Genomic DNA, 19,546 nt, shown 5'->3' with positions numbered 1-19,546 from the left:
GTAGACAGTAGCAGATATCATGCGTGGTGTACTACAGATTTCCCCCAATCCAGGAATGAAGCAGTCATTCCACCAGATGCTCAAAGTGTTCAAGGCTGACAACTCTCAACTGAATCCTTCACCATCACTTACCCTCTGCTGAAGAAGGCCTTCTCACCTTTCTGGGTACAGCCAAAATGATTGGTCAGTGAGATGGCATAAAGTCTTCAGAATTCCCTGCAGGAATGGCTGAGGCCTCTGTTGGACTTCACTGCAGGTCAACTTCTTCCTTTGCCTAAGCCTGCTTTCTTTACTTGTTCTACAGGTGGATCCTAAGAGCACCCACCAATGAAATATCTGCACTCTAATCTTTATCTCAAAATATTTCCCATGGAATTTGACCTGTGACAGTTTCCTTTCCCCACATATCCCTTAACTGTGAAGACCCTTAATATTGTACATTTTTAAAAAATCAAAATTGCTTAAATAATGAAGGAGACTTATTGGCTTACATAACTAGACAGGTATCAGGATTTATTTGATCAGGGGCTTACTAATTTCAACAAGAACCTAGTTTTGCTCCACCTGCTTTCTGGGCCTTCTACAGAGGCAGCATTATTCCAAAGCTAGGCTAGTTCATGATAACAGAGTAGCTACAGTAATTCCAGGTTTAAATTCTCACCTCTCATCATCCAAACAGGAAGAGAGCACGCTTTTAGTAGCTTTATCTGAAGAACAAGGAAGTCTTTCTCAGTCACCAGCTCTTCGAGTGTTAGTGACACAAATTGGCCAAAGGAATGTTTGGGTTTCCTAAACTATCCACTGTAGCAAGAAGTATAGGATTACCTTGAATGGTCTGAAATAGTCAGGGCTGCTTCCTGGAATTTGTGTTGTGTTTTAATCTTTGCCCCCAACAATCACATGACTACTACACAAGGTGTTAGAATGGAAGTGATGTTGTGGAGGCAAAGTCTATTGGTTTGTTAGGGCTGCCATAAGGAAAAAAAAAAAAATCACAGACTAAGAGGCTTCAACAAACAGAAATTTATTCTCTCACAGTTCTGGAGGCTTGAAGTCCAAGATCAAGGTGTTGGCAGGAGTGCTTCTTCAGAACCCTCTCTACTTAACTTGTAGATGGCTGTCTTGTCTCTGTTTTTATGGTCTTCCTTCTGTGTGCATACATGTCTGTGTCTGTATCTCCTCTTCCTAAAAGGACATCAGTCATATTGGATTGAGGCCTACCCTAAAGAGCTCATTTTAAAACAGTCACCTCTTTAAAGACCTTATATACAATATGGTTATGTTCTCAGTTACTGGGAGTTAGGACTTCAACACATGAATTTCAGGGGACACATTTCAGCCCGTAACACAAACCCAACATCAGCATCAATTACATATTATGTTCATCTGCTTGACTGCTGCACTAAATTGTAATTTCTTTAAGGGCAGGGACAACATCCCTCGTGTAGAGCCCAGTACACAGTAGGTACTCAATATGAGATAACTGCTTGTTGAAGACTATAAAGAGTTCATTGTAGGCCAGGGGTGCTGGCTCACACCTATAATTCCAGCATTTTGGGAGGTCAAGGCAGGCGGATCACCTGAGGTCAGGAGTTTGAGACCAGCCTGGCTAACTAATAGCAAAACCCCGACTCTACTAAATATACAAAAATTAGCTGGGCGTGGTGGTGATGCCTGTAGTCCCAGCTACTCGGGAGGCTGAGGCAGGGAGAATTGCTTGAACCGGGGAGGCAGAGGAGGTTGCAGTGAGCCGAGATTGCGCCACTGCACTCCAGCCTGGGTGACAGAGCAAGACTCCTTCTCAAAAAAACCAAAACCAAAACAAAACAAAAAAAGAGTTCAGTGTATTTGGCACTTACGAGGTCACAGTGACTTTTTCCAGGTCAGACTTCACAATATAAAAATTAAAACCTTATGACAAAAGCTACCATGAGCAAAGTCCAAAGATGATTATGAAAAAAAAATAGTACCTGCACATATGGAACACCAGGAGTTAAGAGTTGTAATACACAAGGGATCATATAGATAGATCAGAAAAGGATGAAAACTCAACACAAAATACGACGACTATGAACAGTCCAAAAATATGAAAAGAATTCAACTCCACTAGCAGTCAGCAAAAAGCGAATTGAAACAACAGTGAAATAGCATTTAATGCCTATCAGACTGACAAAAATTTAAGATTCATGCGTTAGTCCTGGCAAGGGTGTGGGAAATGGGTTTGTTCTACATTTAGATTGGAATATGAACTAAAATAATTCTAGCGGTAGAGGTAATCTGGCAGTGTGTCAGTCATAACAGCATTGGTCACAAGTAACAGCAAACTCAACTCAAAAAAGTTACTTATTAAGTCACATAATTGAAAGTCTACACACAGCCCTATTTAGGTTACCTAAATGGTATCATTAGAACCTAGTCTCTTTTCATGTCTTACTTTTGTCCTCTGAGGAGAAGTCATTCTCAGTAAGGGTCTCTTTTTGTGAAGGGAGGTTACATATTCCCATCGACAAGTCCAGCACAGAACAAACGTCTCTGATCTAATTCTGCTTGGCTTGAATTGATTCATGTGCCTATCCCTGAACTACAGAACATTAAAACTAGTGGGGTACTACATTCTTATTAGCCAGTCCTGAGTCAAAGTCCAATGTAGAAGCCAACGGAGGACCCAATTCCATTTGTAACCTACAGATTGAGAGGAAGACGACTAATTCATCTGAAAACTGTTATGGAAAAAACCCAACAAAACAACAAAACATAAAACCCACAACCCTCTACAGGCAGTATCTATTAAAATATATTTTTAAAGGCACATATCTACGGTTTTGACAATCTCACTTTTAGGATCAATTCTATACAAAAATGCGTAATTTTAAAAAGATATACATATAAGGATATTTATTCCAGCATCACTTGTAATGACACAAAATCTATAAATCTGTATTATCTATCAATACAGAAATAGTTTCAAAAATTATGGTACAACAGGCCAAGTATGGTGGCTCACATCTGTAATCCTAGTGCTTTGGGAAGCTAAGGCAGGAGGATCACTTGAGGCCAGGAGCTGGACACCAGCCTGGGCAACATTGCAAGACCCTGTTTCTACCAAAAGTTAAAAAAAAAAAAAAAATTAGCCAGGCATGGTGGCTCATGCCTGTAGTCCCAGCTACTGGCAAAGTTGAGTCCAGGAATTCAAGGCTGCTGCAGTCAGCTATGATCACTCCTGGGTGATGATACAGAAAGATCCCTCCCCCCCAAAAAATGGTACATTAATACTATAAAATATTATGCAACTAGTTAAAAGAATGAGCTGAATATTTATAATTAACTATTGAGTTAGAAAATGTGCAGAAAAACATACATAGTGTGATTATTTGTAAAAATAAAAATAAAAACCTATGTGTTTCTAAAACACATTAGAAAAAGTATTGAGAGAAACGCCAATCTTTTAACATTGGTATTGTCTAGGACTGGGATAGGGAGAAGAAAATGATCTTTTTCTTTATATACTTCTGAATATATTCTATATAGTTCTGTGTGGTTAGAATTGTTAAAATTAATGCGTATTACCTTTTAAAAAGAGTAAATAGAAACTGAAATGAAGAAGCAGTCTTAGAATTTAAATTGTGTTTAAACCTGGAGGAAAGAGACATAAGATAGTCTTCAGTAAAGGAGACATTAAACCTATCGAAGACCAACTAACTCACGGAGCCACATCCTGAGGGGACAGAAGGGAGCTGTTTCAGATCAGAGTCCCAATGTACAAGGGCTGTGATGGTTTCACTGTTCCACAGGGAAATGTAAACAAACAGAATAGTATTACATAACATTTAGTTTTTTGGCTTGAAAATGCATTTCTTTTCTTTTCTTTTTTTTTTTTTTTGAGACGGAATCTCGCTCTGTTGCCCAGGCTGGAGTGCAGTGGCCGGATCTCAGCTCACTGCAAGCTCCGCCTCCCGGGTTTACGCCATTCTCCTGCCTCAGCCTCCCGAGTAGCTGGGACTACAGGTGCCCGCCACCTCCCCCGGCTAATTTTTTGTATTTTTTAGTAGAGACGGGGTTTCACCGTGTTAGCCAGGATGGTCTCCATCTCCTGATCTCATGATCTGGAAAATGTATTTCTTTTAAAGAAATCATGGTGACAAAAGATGGAAGGACTTCACAAATATATACTGTTACTTGTCAAGATTAAAAAGATACCAGCCCTATATCTGCTTTCAAATTGTTAGAAATGTGAATGGCCTATAAAGCAAGTCTGAAAAAAACAGATCTATGGCACAAGTAGAAAGCTAAGCCATGCCTAGTGTTCCATTATTGGAACGCTAAGCATGTGGGAGTTATATCCTACTGCTCAAGGTCATCGCCTAGGTCTGATTGCAAAAATTCAAAAAATTGCAGCCAGGCGTGGTGGCTCACGCCTGTAATCCCAGTACTTTGGGAGGCCAAGGCAGGCGGATCACGAGGTCAGGAGATCGAGACCATCCTAGCTAACATGGTGAAACACCGAGGCTACTAAAAATACAAAAAATTAGTAGGGCATCGTGGCGGGAGCCTGTAGTCCCAGCTACTCGGGAGGTTGAGGCAGGAGAATGGCGTGAACCCGGGAGGCGGAGGTTGCAGTGAGCCCTGATCGCGCCACTGCACTCCAGCCTGAGCGACAGAGTGAGACTCGGTCTCAAAAAAAAATTGCAACCTCAGGCATAAATGGGTTAAACAAGAGAATAGATAGTTCTTCCTCTGTGATAGAGGAAGACAACTAGGCATGGATGTACACAGTTGTAGATAGACTGTTGGTAGAGGGAAAGAAGTTGAGGAGTTTCTCTCTTACAATGACTGGTGAGATCGTTTGCTGGGTTCAGGGTTAAGGGGCTCAGCAGCAGTGGCTGTGAGGCTGAGACTTGAGGGGAGTGATAAACATGTAGAAGAGGTGCTGTTGGGGATGGAAGACCAACCTGAGAGTGTACTAGAGTCTTCAAATTTGGATATACCTGTCTGTATTTGGTTTGGGTTACCAGCCCTTTAATGAAATTGTCTTTGGTTCCTGTATTAGGGTTCTCCAAAGAGAGTTCTCCGTCTCAAAAAAAAAAAAAAAAAAATTATGGTACATTAATTCTACATAATATTATGCAGCTAGTTAAAAGAATGAGCTATTTATAATTAACTGTTGAGTTAGAAAGAGTTGAAGAAAAATATATATGGTGTGATTATTTGTAAATACACAAATGAAAACTTCCATGTGTTTTAAAACGTTAGAAAAAGTATTGAGAGAAACTTCAATCTGTTAACATTGGTTTTGTCTAGGACTGGGATATGGAGAAGAAAACAATCTTTTTCTTTATATACTTCTGAGTATATTTTACATACTTCTGTGTTGTTTGAATTGTTAAAATGAATGCCTATTACGTTTAAAAAAGAGTAAATATAAACTGAAAAGAAGAAGTACTCTTAGAATTTAAACTATTTTTAGATCTGAGGCAAACAGAACTAATAGGATATATAGATACATGAGAGGGGATTTATTACGGGAATTGGCTCCTGTGATTATGGAGGCTAACAAGTCCCACAACAGGCTATTTGCAAGCTGGAGATGCTGGTATGCTGGGAGTGCAGCTCAGTCTAAGTCTGAAGACCTGATGGTGGGGGTGCTGGTGTTAAGCACTGGAGCCCAAAGGCCAGAGAGCCTGGCATTTTGATGTCCAAGGCCAGGAGAAGAGTGTATCCCAGTTCCAGAAGAGAGACTGTTTTTGTTCTACCCAGGCTCCCAGCTGATTGGATAGTGCCTGCCCACATTGAGGGTGGATCCTTCCCTTTTAGTCCACTCAGACTCACATGCCAATCTCCTCTGTAAACACCCTCACTGACATACCCAAAAATAATGCTTTACCAATTCTCTAGGTATTCCTAATCCAGTCAAGTTGACATCTAAAATTAACCATCACAGTTCCTTTCTATGTTCTCCTTCTTTTATTCCATCTCCCTCCCCAGGCTTTGTTTTTATTATTTTATATTCTTTTTATATTTATATTCTTCCTTAGTTTTTTGCTAAGGAATTTTTCAAGGAATGCAATTTTGTTTTTGTACATATTTGAAACCACTATACTGTCTGAGACACTGTATTCATTTATATACATTCTCAAAGCACCTCCCAAATAGATGTCCAATTAATTGTTGCTGAAATAAATTTAATTCCACATAGAAAATAATTGGATGGTATCATCCTGATTAAAACACTTCATAGTTGTGACATGAAATAACTATTCTTCTTCTTATTATTGGAGACAGGGTCTTACTCTGTTGCCCAGCCTGGAGTGAGGTGGCATGATCATGGTTCACTGCAGCCTCAACCTCCTGGGCTCAAACGATTCTCCCACCTCAGCCTCCCAAGTAGCTGGACTACAGGTGTGTGCCACCATGCCGGGTCACCATTAGGTTTTTAAAAAATTCCTGCAAACTATTTTTTCCTCACATGGATATTGTATATTTGGTCATGTTTTCCTTATATGAATTTTAAAATTTATATCACTCCTTTCTTTTTTTGAGACAGTGTCTTGCTCTGTCATCCAGGCTGGAGTGCAGTGGCGTGATCACAGCTCACTGCATCCCTGACCTCCCAGGCTCAAGCAATCCTTCCAGTGCGCACCACTACAGCTGGTGTTTTTTTATTTTTAGTAGAAACTAGGTCTCACTGTGTTGCCCAGGCAGTATATCCTTTGAATTCACACATTTTTATTGCCATAAAAATGCCAGAGATCATTAAAATAAAAATATCCTCTCTTATAGAAACTAAGGACCAAAAAGTTAGGTGATTTGTTCAAAACTGAAAAGGTGTTAAGTGACAGTATTAGAACCATACTTTTTCTTTTTTGTTTTTTTGAGATGGAGTCTCACTCTGTCGCCCAGGCTGGAGTGCAGTGGCGCCATCTCGACTCACTGCAACCTCCACCTCCCAAGTTCAAGTGATTCTCCTGCCTCAGCCTCCTGAGTAGCTGGTAGCTGGGATTACAGGCATATGCCACCACGCCTGGCTAATTTTTGTATTTTCAGTAGAGATGGGGTTTCACCATGTTGGCCAGTCTGGTCTCGAACTCCTGACCTCAAGTGATCCACCCACCTCAGCCTCCCAAAGTGCTGGAATTACAGGTGTGAGCCACCACGCCTGGCCAGAACCATGTTTTTCAATCCAGTATATTTATACCATGATTTCCTCCCTTAATTTGATTTTTATACTGTATTCTATTCATAACAGTTAAATTAAAACAGCAGTTATTTCTGAAAAAGCTCCATCAAAATTAATACGTTGATTACCCATTTTTAAAGGTGCCATTGTAGGTTTCTGTTGCTATGTGACAGGATTGATATTTTAAGTGCCTGGTAAAGTGCAATACACCAAGTGGACATTCAGTTGAAGGCTGTTTTATGATGCGTATCATTTGTGCTTTTTATGGTTAAAATCAAATCTAAAATGTTGACAACAATGGTTGGTATATCAACTTTACTCTTGCATTTTATAGCTCATCTTTTATATTTAGAACTCTGTACCTCTTCATTAAATTGTACATTTTAAAAATATGAAAACATCAGAGAGAATAATAAATCTTTACGTCCAAACCTAATGATGCTACTGCTGCATACAGAGAAATACACATGATCTTTTCTCTGGGAAGAATGGCCTATTGCAAACCCCCACTCTCTTGTATTTGCACATGAAGGTAGAAACCACAGTGGCATTAAGAGCATTTTTCCTTAAGACATGCTCACATGATATCTAGGAGGCCACTGGTAAGAACGTTAAAACTTAGTCTCTGCTAGGAAATAAATACGTCGAAAGATTTGGTATTTTTTAGTTTTGATGAAACCATACTGTTATCATCAATTTAAAATAGTTTTCTATTTGGCAGATTTTATCATTTGGGCTTTAATTAAATTTTGAGAAAAAACACTTTCCTAAAACAAAACTGAGATTTTTAAAAAATATAAAACATACGCAGAAGCATGTTGCACCAGGAGTCCATATCAGGAGTTACACTCCTAGAGGCAGGACTCTCTAGAGTGAGTCCTAGAGATTGTATACATAGCAAAGCTACACCCTTATTCTGTTGGATGGCTCCTAAGTGTTGATCGGGTTATATCTTTCTACACTAATTTTCACTATTTCTCTTAACAATCATCCTTTATAATCATTCTTTATATCCAAATAGTATATATCCTGTACTATTTGCTCTGATTTTGACAGGGAAAGGTCCTTCATAAGAATTTTGTTCTTCCATGAGAAGAAAGCATTTTAATGTCTCTAGCTCATTTTTCCCTCAAATATCCCAAATACAGTAAAGCCATCTAAATTCCCTAACCCCATATCAAAAACAGTACACTGAAAAACTCCAAAGACTTTGACAGCGACAAGGCTGCCATTCATGTGTTCCTTCAGCAAGTGCCAGACGCTGTTATGAAAGTGATAAGACACTGTCCCAATTCTCACAGTGTGAGACAGTGAGCAGACTCAACAGAATGCACACGATGAGAGTGCCAGAAAAGCGACGTCCTCAGGGCGGGAGCAGGGGATGCGGCAACGTAGTCTGCGAGAATGCGGGAAGGCGGCAGCGAAGCGGCCGGTAGGCAGGGCCGCGACAAAGTGGGGAGGAAACTCATCCCGGGCAGGCGTCAGCGTGGCTGGGAGAGCGCAGCGCGCGCGGACAGAACGGGGGCAGGCGACAGGAAAAGGTGTGAACGCGCGGCTGAAAGCGACTGGGACCTGGGTGATCCGCGCGCAGGGAGCAGAGCTTAGTCCTGCGGAAGCCGCAAGCAGGACAAGGGCGTGGGTGGGAGGACTGGAAGGTCAGCTGGTAGATGGGGGACACTGAGGGCGGACAGAGCAACTGGAAGCTTGCTGCAATCGACAAGAGAAACTAGGAGGTTAAAGAGTCACTGGCTTTGAAAAAGTCAAAATACTTCCGAGGTAAAACAAAACATTTAACAACCCGCCGAGGAAAAAAGTGGAGGCTGGCACACACGTCACTAACCACAACGTGGAGGTCTTTAAAGTAAATCATGATAAAGTTTTTGTTGTTGTTGCTTGAGACAGGGTCTCGCTCTGTCGCCCAGGCTGGAGTGCAGTGGAACGATCTCGGCTCACTGCAACCTCAGCCTCCCGAGTTCAAGCGATTCTCCCACCTCAACCTCCCGAACGAGGCCTTAATACGTTGCTGAAGCTGGTCTCGAACTCCTGGGCTCAAGGGATCCGTCAGCCTCGGCCTCCCAAAGTGCTGGGATTACCGGCATAAAAGACCGCGCACCTGGTCCAAATTTAATTTTGTGATGTGGGGTTAAGACAGGGGAAAGCCCCTAGGCTCGGGGAGTCAGAGGGGAAAGCTCTCCCTCCGGCATCTAAAAAAATGCCCACCAGAAAGGAGGAAAAGTGGGCTTCTAAGTTACCTACTCTTCACCCCACTGGCTGCATTTCAGGTGGGCAGCGCCGCCAGGTGAACACTCAATCCACCGCAAACATACGAACACTCTTTTCAATATCAGATTACCATAAAGATAGAGGAACACACCCTGAGCAAAATCCTTCCTGTCCAGTCACCTTAAAGCCTCTTTCATTGTTCTCCGCGACGCAGCCTGTAAAACTGCCAAAGGAGCGCTGAGGCCAAAGTCCACGCGCTGCGCAGGCGCACCATCCGCAGCGTTGGCGAAAGGCGGGGCAGGAAGGACGTTTCCCAGAAGGCCCCTCCATCGCAGCTGCCCTTCCTCCCGCTCACAGGCCGCGCGACGTGACTCCACCCACCACGCTTCTCGGTCGCAAACAGCAGTTTGCCAGCGCCCCCCTGCGGCCCGGCTGGGCACTGCGAACATGCACTCAGGGCCAGAGCGAGAGAGTAGGCCGAGCGCGGCGAGTCCGGCAGCCGCCGTCGTCACCTTAGCGCGCCGACAGTGAGCCAAGCGAGCGAGGGAAGGGAGGAGGAGGGAGACGCGCGGGGAGGGGAGGGGAGGGGAGGGAGGAGGCTAGACAAGGCGGGGGAAGGGGGAGTAGCGGTGGCGCAAGTCGCGCGGAGCAGCGCAACCCGGGTCGCTCCCTGCTTCGCCGCCGCCTCCGGACCGAGCCAGCGGAGTCAGTGTCCCAGAGATCCTATAACACCACAAAGCGGACGAAGGAGTCCATGTTGGGGAACTTGTTGGCGGAGTGACTGGGACCTGGGAACCTGCTGTGTGGCCGCGGCCAGACCGAGCGCCTCGACCTCGGCCTGAGGTAAACACTGGTCGACCCGCGGGGTGGATGGGCTTGGGCAGCTGTCTGGGCTAGACGAGGGTTAGCGGCCGGCGCAGAGCGCTGGAGCGGGCCTAGGGCGACGGGAGGGCTGACAAAGTTTCGGAATCTCGCGCGGCCCGTGCGACGTCGTGCGCTGGGAGGAAAGTTGGAGCTGCCTCTCGAGGTGGGGGAGGCTGCGGCCGGGAGGGCCGCTTTCCCTCTCGCTGCCCCGCGAGGGAGGCCCGGCCCGACCCGACCCTGGGCCGCCGCCGCCTCTCTGTCGCACTCCGTCCCATTTCCTCCTTGTGGCCTACGCGCCTCCCGCCGCCTTAGCCGGCGAAGCCCGTCCCCGCCCGAGTGCAGGGTCCTACGGGGGGACAAGGGGCTCCACGCCAGAACCGCCGCAGACGCCCTCCTCCCTGCGGTGGAAACGTGTCCTGCTGAGCTTCCGGGCGCTCCCGACCGCGGGGTGGGCTTTTCTTGGGAGACTTTGGTCGCGAGCCTCCAAGCCCGCTAGTGAAACCAAACTTTACTACGCCGTGACCTCTCGTGTGCGCGAATGGGGAAGAGCCGGCGCTTCTAAGCATCAGCCTTTTTCACTCCGTGATCTGAACTTCAAACTACTCACCCACCCCCAGTGTTTTAAATTCGCTACCTGGGCTGACAACTACGGGGCCGGGAGATATCAATTTAGCCTAATCGGTCGCCCCTCCTCAGACTTAGGAATTTTGAACCATTAGAAAGATTTCTTACAGATGGCTGGCGGTCTTGCCACCAACACGTATTTTGGAGTATTGTTTCAAAAGTAGACGCTCGATTTAGAGTACTAGATTTAGACATTCACAGATTCAAATATTGAATTTTGAAATACCTTCAATATATTTCCGTACTGTATTACATACAGTGTCTACCTGTATTACGTACAGTGAATGACTGTTGTTCATTCATTTTGGGTTACATTTTGGCTAACATGCTACCACTGACCTAAGATACGTAAGCAAAACTGCTGAAAAATGTTTTTAATGCTTTGTGTAGTAGATGCTGATGTTACATTTTCTCCGCTTTGGGAATTACCCCCGAAATTTGGGAAAAGCATATTAATAAATGCATTTTTTCATTTTAAAAAGAAAAATTAATTTCTACATATCACTACCTGCCTCAGCAGCAGAATATCAGGGCAGTACATTTTAAAATAACGGTTTTTGTATTTTATTAGTAATTGTATTAAAATTTTGACGTGTAATCAAGTCTGTTTCTAAACAATTGCTTTCTCTTTCCTGTTTCTTTGGCAGTTGGCTTGATCATCTCACTATTTTGGTCAAAAGATGCAAGAAAAAAGTTCATGGGCCTTTTGTTTTTGTTGTTTTAACTCGGTGGGCAAGAGAAATGAAATCTTGAAACTGTCTTTGGATTTCTTGTGTTCTATATTATCCTATCGGATAATCTGAATTTACATTTTTTATGCAATGTGAGTTTTTTAAAAATAGTAGTTCTTAGGGTAGCTGTATTTTAGCTGTATTTTTTGGTGCTTGCAAAGTATTTTTTGGTGCTTGCAAATCTTTTAACAGTCATTCAGTTTTTCACATTCAGATAGTGAACTTTTTGCCTGAGGGTTTGAGTACATTTTAAGATTTCATTGGGGTAAAATTTGAATGTTTGCTTACTGTAAGTATACTCATGCTTTAAAGACATTCTTCAGTATAAAGGGGAAGAAAACTGTAGAAGAAAATTTAAAGTTTCTAAATATGTTGCCTGAAAACATGTCATGGAGGATATATTACGGAGAGTTTTTTTACTTTTTCTGTTAATACCTTCGTGTGGTAATGGGGCCAGTGTGTTAAGATCAAAACTTTTCAGGAGTTACTTAGCTCCCTATCGTCGTTTGGCACCAGCTAGGGCTTAGACAGTTTTCTTGAAAACCTGTGCTTTTATTCACAGAGATAGGATGAATCAGTGCAGTTACATGATACTGTTGATTCATCATCAATAACATCTTTTAGTAATCAGAAAGTGCAGTATTATACTACCCATCAACTTAATACTGAACTTTTAAAGTATACTATCGGAGATAGTCGTAGCATCTTAAAGAGAGTAGCAGGCATAAAAGTAATAAAAGGGAAGTCAACTGTAGATTAATTTTCATTGTAACTTCCCTTTAGCAAACCCTGCTATCACCTGCTCTTGTCTTTTAATGATGTAAATTGTACCTTGACAAGGTTTACCTTGCCCAGTGAAATAAACTTAAAATCCAGATTTTTAATTATAGTCTGTCCCCCAAAATAAATTAATAGCCTTGCACCTTGTCTTGCTTCTGAGCAGTAATACTGTTAGTAATACTATTACTCAGAAGTAATACTGAGTAGAGCCCAGAGTTAAAATATCCAGTATCATTTTCTTGCTATTCCCAAAACTCATCTTTGCATTATATATTTTTTTTAGTTGTATCTATCAACTTAATATATGAATTCCTAGTACATAGAGACATAAAAATTCAATACAAAGCATAAAAACACAACCACTATTTTGCTTTCAGAAATATCTTCCTAAAAAGTCACTGTGATCTTTGCTGATCTACAGTCTTTAACACTCCATAGCCAGAGTGATCCTGATAAAATGTCAGGTCATGTAACTTCTATTCTCAGATGACTTCCCTTCTCAGTCATAGTAAATTCCATACTCCTATGGTCTACAAGGCTCTATGATTTGAGTGTCTTCTTTCTCTCTGACTTCATCTCCTCACTGTTTCTCCAATCTCCTTTCCCCTATGCTGTTGTGGTCTTTTCTAACTACTATGCGTAAAACAACAGCCTTCCCCCCGGTATTTCGTATCTGTTTTTATACCAGATTTTTCTCCATAGCATTTATCATTTTGCAACATGCTGTGTAATTTACTAACTGAGGTTTATTGTTTATTTTCTTCACTCTAATTTAGCTTCTGTGAGGTCAGCATTTGTCAGTATTGGTCACTGTTTTGTCCCTAAACACCTGAACAATGCCTTACATGTAAGTTAATGAATTAACATGCTTTCAGCTATAAACATTACAAATAGTGATTGTGGTTTGAAAGTTTAGACTAAGCAAGTCTCTGTGGCATAAACTGCCCAGTTACTTATATCCATGCACATGAGCCATGTTCATTTCAGGGGTCCTTGTTTTTTGTTGTTATTGTTTGTTTTGTTTTTGCTTTCAGATAGCATCTCACTCTGTCTCCCAGACTGGAGTGCAGTGGTGTGATCACAGCTCTCACTATGGTGCCCAGGCTGGTCTCAAATTCCTGGGCTTAAGTAATCCTCCCACCTTGGCCTCGCAAAGTGCTGGGATTGCAGGAATGAACCCCCACACCCAGCCTAAGGGGTGTGTGTTTTTAGAGGAGTGTGACAGTATGTGACCTTGAAACTATCATTTGTCTTAATATAGAAGGAGCTAAGAATGCCTCAGCTAAGAGTAGAGCAGTGTAATAGTTTGTTTTCACGCTGCTAATATACCTGAGACTGGGAAGAAAAATAGGTTTAATTGGACTTACAGTTCCACATAGCTAGGGAGGCCTCAGAATCATGGTGGGAGGAGAAAGGCACTTCTTACATAGTGGTGGCAAGAGAAAATGAGGAAAATGCAAAAGCGGAAACTCCTGTTAAAACCGTCAGATCTTGTGAGACTACCATGAGAACAGTATGGGGGAAACTGCCCTGTAATTCAAATTATCTCCCAACAGGTTGCTCCCACAACAGGTGGAAGTTATGGGAATACAATTCAAGATGAGATTTGGGTGGGGACACAGCCAAACCATATCAAGCAGTATAACTATCTTATTGTTAAAAATGTTGTCATTTAGAAGCCATATTAATTTCTTATAGTTCCAGAAGGCAGAACTAGGATTGTGGTGATATGTATTGAAAGGGAGGAGAGAGGCAGCAAGAGGAGATCTGGGAGAATTAGTTAGCAGGCTTTTCTAGTAGTCTGGGAGAGATGAGGATAACTTGAATTAGGATGATAATTGTGGAGATGGGCTCAGTGGATGGGATTTGAGACCAGCAGGCCTCAGTTAATAGATTGAAAGTGAGGGAGAAAGAAATTTGAAAGATGACTTCTGGATTACATTCCTAGGTTGTGCCAGATAAGGACAAGAGCTCTTTTGGTTTTAATATATCAGGCTTAAAGTACCTTTGGAGCTTTCAGGTAGAAGTTCCTGTAAGTAATTAGATGTATGGTTCTAAAATCCAGAGGAGGAATATGGGCCGGAAATGGAAAACTGGAGTCACCCATACAGATAATTGGAACTATAGGTATGGATGAAATTGCCTAGGTGAGGGAATATAACTTGGGGGGAAAAAAGCTTAGGATGGAACCACAATGACCTCTAACATTTAGAAAACTTGGCTGGAAGAATGTGAGCTCCCAGAGAATACTGTGAAGATCAGAGAAGTAGAGGGTGAGTGGGGTGTTACAGAAACCAAAGGAAGAGAGTGTTACAAGGAGAGAGAAGTCAAGAAGAGAGAGTTGGGTCAAGTGTTGATAAAAGTTTAATAAGGTAAGAACTAAAAAAAAAATTTGTTGACTGTAACAATGTGAAGTTCATTGGCCCTTTGAACAAGCAGGACAGTAAGGTGATGCTTCTATAATTGCTTAACTAGATCTAAAAGTATTGAGATCAAAGTTTAATTATCACCCATATTACAGAAGACAGCTAATGTTTATCAGATATTTACTATGTGTCAGCCACTCTGTTGTAGACATTTTACATAAATTTTCATTTGATCTTTTCAGTAGCCTTGCAATGTTGAATGTATTAGTCCATTTTACAGAAATGAGTCTGGGGTTCTGGAGAAGTTAAATGACTTAAGTGTCAGAGAAGTTGCTAAGTATCTATACCTGGGTCCATCTGACTTTCAGTCTTCGGTTGTTTCACTGATCTAGAGGCCTGTCAACCTCTAGATCAGTGCTGTCCAGTAGACAGTTCTGTAATGATGGAAATGTTTTGAATCTGTATTGCCCGGTGTAGTAACTGATAGTGACGTGGTTGTTGAGCACTTGCAAAGTGGGTAGTGCAGTTGAGGTACTGAATAGTGGTTATCATATTGGACGATGCAGATAGAGACCAAAGGTCATTGACAATCTCCTAAATAATAAAGCAGGGTCTTATAAAAAGAAGAGGTGAAAATACATACTGTCATACTGTTCTTCATTTAAAAGGAACACTGCTTTGCTTATCTTCTGTAAGTGAATTTTATAGGTAACTGTAAAAAAAAATTCTCAAAGTTTCAGAAAAGTTCCTAGTACAGTACAAAGAACTTTTCCCCCTTGAGTCTTTTGAGAGTAAATTGTAGAATCCCACTTAAGCTCCATGTACTCTACAAAGACCTTTTTTCTCCTAAACCAGTTGAGAGTAAGTTGCAGGTACAGTCTCATCACCTCAAACAAGTACAAGGATTTTGTGTTGCACAACTACAGTATAACCATCAAAATTAGGAAACTGGCATGGTGCGGTAGCTCACAGTTCGAGAACTTTGGGAGACAGAGGCAGTAGGATCTCTTGAGCCTAGGAGTTTGAGACTAGCCTGGGCAACATAGTGAGAACTTGTCTCTACAAAAAAGAAACAAAACTAGGTGTGGTAGCATGCACCTGTGGTCTCAGCTACTCAGGAGGCTGAGATGGGGGGATCACTTGAGCCCAGGAGGTTCAAGGCTGCAGTGAGCTAAGACTGTGCCACTGCATTACAGTCCGGGCATCAGAGCAAGACCCTGTCTCAAAAAAAAAAAAAAAAAAAAAAATTAAGAAATTAATCTTCCTATATTATTAGAATCTAACCTCAGACCACATTCAAGTTTTGCCAGTTTCCACAGTAATTTCCTTTGTAACAAAATAATTCAGAATTCTGTGTTGCATTTAACTGTAACATCTTTTTAGACTCCTTCTACTTGGAACAGTCCCCCAGTCTTGACTTTCATGACCTTGTTTGTACTCCTTAAAGCTTATAGATTAGTTCTGTTCCAAAATGTCTCTCCATTTGGGTTTGCATGATACTTTCTTTTTTTTTTTTTTTTCTAGATGTACTTTTCTTTCTGTAGGATGCCAGATATTTCCTTATGTTTAGATTCAGGTTGTACGCTATTTGACAGTAATGATGTTGCATTTTTCTCATTGTGTCCGATCAAATGGCATACAATTTCTGTTTGCCTCATTACTGATGACATGATAACTTGATATCACATAGTGTGCACTATGATAACTTGATTGAGGTAATATCATCCAAGCTTCTTCACTGTAAAGTTACTTTTGTCCCATTGGTAATTAACATGTATTTTTGTGGAAAAGTATTTTGAGACTGTAAAAATAGCCCATTCCTTGTTAAACTTGCTATTTATTTATTCCGAGATTGTCTTAGCTTTGGCTATTGAAAGCCCTTCAAGATAGTTTCTGTTTTCTTTTGACTTGTTCTTCATACTTCCTTTTTTGTTTTTTGAGGTGGAGTCTTGCTTTGTTGCCCAGGCTGTAGTGCAGTGTGGGGATCTTGGCTCACCACAAACTCCGCCTCCCGGGTTCAAGTGATTCTTGTGCCTCAGCCTCCCAAGTAGCTGGGATTACAGGCGTGGGCCACTACACCTGGCTAAATTTTGTATTTTTAGTAGAGACGGGATTTTGCCATGTTGGCCAGGCTGACCTTGAACTCCTGACCTCAAGTGATCTGCCTGCCTTGGCCTCCCAAAGTGCTGGGATTACAGGTGTGAGCCACCATACACCCAGCCACTTCCTTCCTTTTGGGCATAAGAAAATGAAGCTTACCTTGTACTTTCCCTGCCCCAGCATTGGAATCAACCATTCCTCCAAAGAGTGGTTGCTTTTAGTGGAGAAAGGTATTTAGCAAACAAGATTTGGATGCTCTAATTATTTCGATGTCTGTGGGTAGAAAACCATGAATTGGTACTAATTTCTCCAATTTCAGTCCACAAGATTTGTTCTCTTTTTTTCCATTACCAAATTTATAACTCCCTTCTCACGAGGAGAACTCTGACTCATTGTCATTACTTACTAAATTTGATAAATCCCCTGCATATGGCCAGTTTCCCATTGCCTTAACTTTTTTCTCCACTTAGGCTCTGACATCCTGTCCTGGGATGCACCCCTTACTCCATACTTCTTAGATACCCCATACTGAAGACTTTACCATTCTGTTTGAGCTCTAGTACCTTAATCTGGGTTCCCTCACTATTCCTAACATGGGCATTTTGCTCACTAACTTGGTCTCCAATGCCTCTAGCCAGAATACCAGCATACAGACGTGTTCTTTTAAAGTTTATACTTACTCCTTTTTGTAAAAGATTATTATACCAACACTTTTAGTGAAAATTAAAAGTGTTTTCAGTCTTCAAATTTAAACCCTTTAGAGTACATTTAAACTCTCTTGAGACTCACATCTCTGTTAGGGATAAGACTAAACTTCCTTTTTTATCCTTTTTTTACTCTAGACTTCTCAGATGTACTTTTAGGGTTGTCTTTTTATCGTAATTTTGACAATAAGGTAAAAATTAGTTTAGTCTTTTGTGTGTGCGTGTGTGTGTGTGTTTGTGTATGTGTGTGTAGGTTTAGGAGTCAGTCAGACCTGGTTTCGAACTCTGGTTGTCCTAGATGACTGTCACCTTTTATAGGCGATCTAATCAGTATCTCAATTTCCTCACCTAATTTTTTAATAACATTTATCTAAGTCCAGTGGTAATAGCAACTAACTCTGTCTCTTGTTCATACTCTTAAGTTAGCTCTGTTTAATGGGTGATTTTTAAGCCTTTTTAATGCGGTGTTCTATTGTTCAGTATTGACGGTGTTTTAAGTTTTTAAATGTACCGTGTTCTGGTATTTTGCAGATTAAACGTGGAAAGGCATGCCAGAATGTGTAGTTCATTACCTAGTATGTTGTAGGCATTCACTCTACCCATAGTTCTGAACTCCAGGTTTGTTGATGTCTATGTGTCTATTAGGTCTGTGCCCTAGGGGAGCTTAGCTTTAATCAGGCCTTCTTTATTGATATGTAGTCTTCTTTCCATTTTCTCCTGACTGGTTTCCCCTACTTTCCATCTCCCCACTGCCGCCACGTTTCTGCTACTGCATTAAGCTCAAAATCCCCAATTTAAACATCTTATAAACAACTCTAAAAACAGATAAATGGGAGAGAGGTGGACTTGAAGTCCACCTAAGAAAACACAATTTAAGTCTTAATTTAGACTGAAGAACATTAACTTTTTGCACTTTATTATTTTTCTTTTTCTTTACTTGCCTCAGTCGTTAGTTACTCCCCCACTGGTACATTTAAAAAATGTCTTAGGAACTCTTTGCCTATTTCTTAAATTTCGCACTTAGCATATGCTATCTTGTTCATCTTCTGTATCCTATGTCTCCAAGTCTACTCTTTGTACCAGGAAGGGATACAGTATCTTAATCTGTCTTTTTATTCCAATACCAGGCTTAGTACCCTGACCACAGTAGTTATTTAGCAGCTTAAAGCAAACCAAAACAGAAATACAAACATGAAAGAGAGCAGCCAAAACAACACTGTTTTAAAAATTCTCTGGGATCAAACAGTTTACAAATAATAGGTCTTGTTTGTTTTTTTTTTTGTTTTGAGACACAGTCTCATTCTGTCACCCAGGCTGGAGTGCAGTGGCACAATCTCGGTTCACTGTAACCTCTGCTTCCCAAGTTCAAGCAATTCTCCTGCCTCAGCCTCCTGAGTAGCTGGGATTACAGGCATGCACCACTACACCTGGCTGATTTTTGTATTTTTAGTAGAAACAGTGTGTCGCCATGTTGGTCAGGCTGATCTCGAACTCCTGACCTCTGCCCTCCTCAGCTTCCTGAATTGCCGGGATTACAGTCATGAGCCACCGCACCCAGCCCTGATAGGTGACTTTTTTAAATGTAAATATACTTATAGCACTATTTTGTATGCCTAGATGGCTTGTCAAGAAGAATGTTTCGGTAAACTGTTATAATGGGGAATAAATATTAATGACTCAAAAAATTTATAAGCTATCATTCACCTGAAAACCTCATCATAGAAAACCCATCAGATAGGACAGTTTTAATGTAATAGGTCATATTTCTTTAGGAACTGCTGTGCATGTCCAGTTACTTAATGCATCAACATGAGTAATGTGAGGGAGATGCATGAAAGGAAATAGCTTCGTTGTTTCAAAACTGCCACAGAACTAGATATAATTAAAACTGAATGGAGGGTAAACAAATCCAATTAGACTCTTTAAAAAGGTTTAAAATATAGTTCATATTAATATAGCCATTCCAACCATCTTTTATTA

General features: G+C 41.4%; 1 protein-coding gene and 1 non-coding gene across 3 annotated transcripts in view; one reads left to right on the top strand and one right to left on the bottom strand.

Moving 5' to 3' along the window:
* Positions 1-1,011: 1,011 nt before the first annotated feature.
* LOC107000840 (uncharacterized) lies at positions 1,012-9,689 on the bottom strand. Its single transcript, XR_013400969.1, has 2 exons — positions 9,549-9,689; positions 1,012-1,185 (listed from the first exon to the last, which is right to left on the bottom strand). It is a non-coding gene; the product is annotated as an uncharacterized LOC107000840 (transcript).
* A 329-nt stretch (positions 9,690-10,018) lies between these two features.
* Positions 10,019-19,546, top strand: part of SCAF11 (SR-related CTD associated factor 11) — a 77,375-nt gene continuing 67,847 nt past the window's right edge. For both annotated transcript variants that reach the window (XM_077953930.1, XM_015151524.3), the window contains exon 1: positions 10,019-10,240. The gene's annotated coding sequence lies outside the window, so the exon portion shown is untranslated. The remainder of the gene's footprint in view (positions 10,241-19,546) is intronic.

Source organism: Macaca mulatta, chromosome 11 (genome assembly GCF_049350105.2).
Source record: "Macaca mulatta isolate MMU2019108-1 chromosome 11, T2T-MMU8v2.0, whole genome shotgun sequence".
In the NCBI taxonomy this organism is placed as follows: Eukaryota; Metazoa; Chordata; class Mammalia; order Primates; family Cercopithecidae; genus Macaca; species Macaca mulatta.
This window is presented reverse-complemented; position numbering and strand designations above follow the sequence as displayed.